The sequence below is a fragment of the Chiloscyllium plagiosum genome, unplaced genomic scaffold (genome assembly GCF_037043375.1).
Source record: "Chiloscyllium plagiosum isolate Xiang-an unplaced genomic scaffold, Cpla_swu_hap1 HiC_scaffold_38, whole genome shotgun sequence".
NCBI classification, from domain to species: Eukaryota; Metazoa; Chordata; class Chondrichthyes; order Orectolobiformes; family Hemiscylliidae; genus Chiloscyllium; species Chiloscyllium plagiosum.
Genome location: NW_028270176.1, coordinates 71,299,073 through 71,303,211, shown reverse-complemented (window position 1 = coordinate 71,303,211; position 4,139 = coordinate 71,299,073). Strand labels below are relative to the sequence as shown.

The following is a 4,139-nucleotide window of genomic DNA, read 5'->3' as shown; positions in this document are numbered from 1 at the left end:
ACTGGCCTGGGACGGCAGAACTGTTTGCGATTTTCCGCGCGGGAGGCGAACACGATCATGACAGCAGAGACATTTTGAAATATTTGGCGGTATCCCACACCACAGTTAATTCCCTGGGAAGCAAACCCATTTTACTTTTGTTTTCAACATCAATATACAGTGGGCCCAAAACAGCATGTTAACAAGCTGCAGCGTTGGAGTTGATTAGCAGAAATGGCAGTGGTGGGATTCGAACCCACGCCCCTTTCGAGACTGGAACCTGGATCCAGCGCCTTAGACCGCTCGGCCACACTACCAGCCGGCCCGGCCGCCTCATTATCTTCTATTTCCAATTGTGCTCGTGCATGAGCACAGATGCAAAGTCACATCAAAAGAGTTCCATGATTCCTCTCGAACTCGCACAGCTGCTGGGATGTGACCCGCTACAATGAAAATTTCGCAGCAGATATTGATAGCCCATCAATCCAGACAAAAATCAATGGTAAGCTGAGTCACTCTTCTCAGACTCTTTTCAGGTACAAATGTATCTGTGAGTGCGTGAGAATATGGGTTCGCTTATGATTTCGTCAAATAACCATGAGCTGCTTGACATTACTGGAATTTCCATTCTTGCTTTGCTAAATAATTTCACACATTGCTCGAAACAGGACGACTTTCACGTTTACACGGAACACGAAACACACCGGACTACAGGGAAAATGCACAAACCTGAGCAGGCCGTGTTCCACATCATACCGTGCAGCATAGTTTCAGTCACTGTGTCTGTTTTTTTTTTCAGAATAAGAGTCCCAAAGAATGTTCTCCACCCTAAAACCGGAGGTAGCATTACAATCCGAGAACGACAGATCACATTGTGAGGATGTTCTGACCTCGGAGACAGTTCGAGATGCCACTTTCATTGCCTTTTTCCTTAACCGTGCAATTTGCTGCAGAGATGTTCACTCCTGGACATGAGCCACATGGATAAAAAACTGAGTTGGAAACCTGTGTGGGAATCGACGAGAAGAGTCTCAATAAATTTTGTGAAATTCCATGGTGCTTTTTAGAAATGCAGTTTCTGTTCACCTCAATATAAAAGCCAGTTTCTGAACATAGTAACAGAAGTCACAAGGTAATTACCTCACCGCACACCCCACTCCAGAAGAGGTGCTAACTGCCCTTGAGTGCTTTTTGTTCTCGATGTGAAGAACTCTCACGCCTGAGTCACCTTCACGTCTCTGGCTGCTGAGTGAATCACAAAGAAGGAATTTCACTAGAGCTGCAACTGCCTCACTTCTCCACTCGCCCTCCCCGTTTACATTTTCCTGCTCGTCAGTGATTTAAAGAAAACCAAATGGATGCGATGTCATTCTGTCGCCTCTCTGTCGATTCCTCCGTTTCAGTTCCAACATGACTTAGATCTCGGGGCGGACCTTAATACTAGCGACGCTATGAATGCGCAAGTCGAAAGGTTCCTCTGAGAGTGGAATTTCTTTCATTGCTGTTGCTGATTGAATGAGCCACTAACGTGCGAATTGCTCCAAAACATGATTCAGGACATCTGGTGCCAATTCCCGCACGTCGAATAACGATTGACAGCTTCCAAATGAGGTCTTTCTGAGACGACCTTGGGGTACATTTGACAGACAGACAAGTTCAGGAATTCGTGGTGCGCTGTGACACCAAAGCATCTGCTTCTTTCCTGTCTTTGAACCGAGCCGCCTGCGCAAGGAATGCAAATGCGGTACTGCTTTTCGTGGAAGGATCAGAAGGCGGTAACTACACTCTCAAACAGAATGGCATATGATTAGAACCAGGTTGGAGAAAAACTTAACAACGCTTTGCACTGTAATTAAATGGAATTGCATTACATTTCACTACGAGAGTAGATTTGTTCAAGCAAATTCTAAGGCAGGTTTGCAGATGCGAAACCAAGCAAGAAAGCTCAGCTCTTGTCCATGAAAAAGGCTGCAGTTGAAGAACAAAGCAGTTTCTGCCCAGTTTCGAACTGGGGAACCTTTCGCGTGTTAGGCGAAAGTGATGACCACTACACTACAGAAACAAGCCGCAGCCGCCTGTGCGGCGGCTCCGTGGCGTCCAGCACTGGAAGTTGAATCCGTTCTACGTTTCACCTTTCTGTTTCCAATATCTCGTTGTTGTCCAGCGCAATTGACATCTTGAAAACGTAAAAAAAAGACACTTTAAATTGATGACAAAATATAGACAAAGATGTCGTCGATGTTTGTACCGTAGGGCGAGGTGGAATAGGTTGGGACGACTTTCCCTGCAGCGTAACAGCTGCGACATGACCTTATGGAAGGCTGGTAAACTGAGTATTTACGTGTTTTACCCAAGTTGGTGTGAGTTGAAAACTCGACAGCATAGCTTTAAGGTGAGTGGGCTGAAAGTGAGAAAGGACCTGAGGCACATTTCCCACAAAGAAGGTTGTGCGTGTTTGGAATGATCTACCAGAGGAAGTGGAGCAGGCTATTACACTCATAAAATTGCAAAAGTAATCGGGTGAGTTTCTGGATAAGATGCGTTTAGAGGGATTGGGGCCAAATGCTGGGGAACGGGACTTGTTTAATTTTGGCTATGGGGTGAGCATGGACGAGGTCCACCGAAGTATCTTTTTCCACGGTGTACCCCAATAACGTCGTGTTGCTTCCACCGGCTTTAAAGGATTACCTTTTAGCGGAGTTTGCCATCGCAGTCTGTGGCACAATCATTTAGTCTGTTCGACTGCTCACGGGAAAGGTAGTATTGTGAAACACTGCAGACACGAACGACTTCCTTACTTTAGCTCCGACTGACCGTACTTGGTGAAATTTTCCCAGATCCTCAGCTGAGGATTTTTGCTGCTGGAAGTTACCTCAGAAACCCTGTTAAATCGAAATGTATTGAGCGAATCGCAAAGCAGAAAGCATTTAACACGGAACACAAACAAAACTGGCATACCGCATTCATTTTCAGACACAGAGATGCATGAGTGCTAAATGTGATACAGTCCGAGGGCACGAGTCATAAAGTAATCTCACAACTAACAACAGGGCATTTCCAAACTACTCTTTCAAACATACTGCAGCCTTAGTGCACCACCACTTTCCAGACAATGCTGAAAAGAGAGAAAGAAAGAACATAATAAGAATTGGCCGTAAAAAGTGAATTTCACCAATCACAGTCTCGATTAGATTACCTTTCCCTTCCGATGTTTCCAGGACGGAAATGAAGGAAATGGGAGAAATTCAATAAGGTATGACATCGAAATTCATTGGAACGATTTTCCCATAAGCTAGAAACCCAAATAACATCGAGTAGAGTCACCGTAGGACTTCGTTTCACAACAGCGATGAAATAACAGTCTGCATTCGGTTCCAGTAAAAGCACAACTGGCCTGGGACGGCAGAACTGTTTGCGATTTTCCGCGCGGGAGGCGAACACGATCATGACAGCAGAGACATTTTGAAATATTTGGCGGTATCCCACACCACAGTTAATTCCCTGGGAAGCAAACCCATTTTACTTTTGTTTTCAACATCAATATACAGTGGGCCCAAAACAGCATGTTAACAAGCTGCAGCGTTGGAGTTGATTAGCAGAAATGGCAGTGGTGGGATTCGAACCCACGCCCCTTTCGAGACTGGAACCTGGATCCAGCGCCTTAGACCGCTCGGCCACACTACCAGCCGGCCCGCCCGCCTCATTTTCTTCTATTTCCAATTGTGCTCGTGCATGAGCACAGATGCAAAGTCACATCAAAAGAGTTCCATGATTCCTCTCGAACTCGCACAGCTGCTGGGATGTGACCCGCTACAATGAAAATTTCGCAGCAGATATTGATCGCCCATCAATCCAGACAAAAATCAATGGTAAGCTGAGTCACTCTTCTCAGACTCTTTTCAGGTACAAATGTATCTGTGAGTGCGTGAGAATATGGGTTCGCTTATGATTTCGTCAAATAACCATGAGCTGCTTGACATTACTGGAATTTCCATTCTTGCTTTGCTAAATAATTTCACACATTGCTCGAAACAGGACGACTTTCACGTTTACACGAAACACACCGGACTACAGGGAAAATGCACAAACCTGAGCAGGCCGTGTTCCACATCATACCGTGCAGCATAGTTTCAGTCACTGTGTCTGTTTTTTTTTCAGAA

The 4,139-nt window shown here is 45.4% G+C and overlaps 2 non-coding genes across 2 annotated transcripts; both read right to left on the bottom strand.

Moving 5' to 3' along the window:
- Positions 1 to 214: 214 nt before the first annotated feature.
- On the bottom strand, positions 215 to 296 carry trnal-cag (transfer RNA leucine (anticodon CAG)). Its single transcript has one exon. It is a non-coding gene; the product is annotated as a tRNA-Leu (tRNA).
- Positions 297 to 3,581: 3,285 nt separating this feature from the next.
- Positions 3,582 to 3,663, bottom strand: trnal-cag (transfer RNA leucine (anticodon CAG)). Its single transcript has one exon. It is a non-coding gene; the product is annotated as a tRNA-Leu (tRNA).
- Between the last annotated feature and the right edge of the window lie 476 nt (positions 3,664 to 4,139).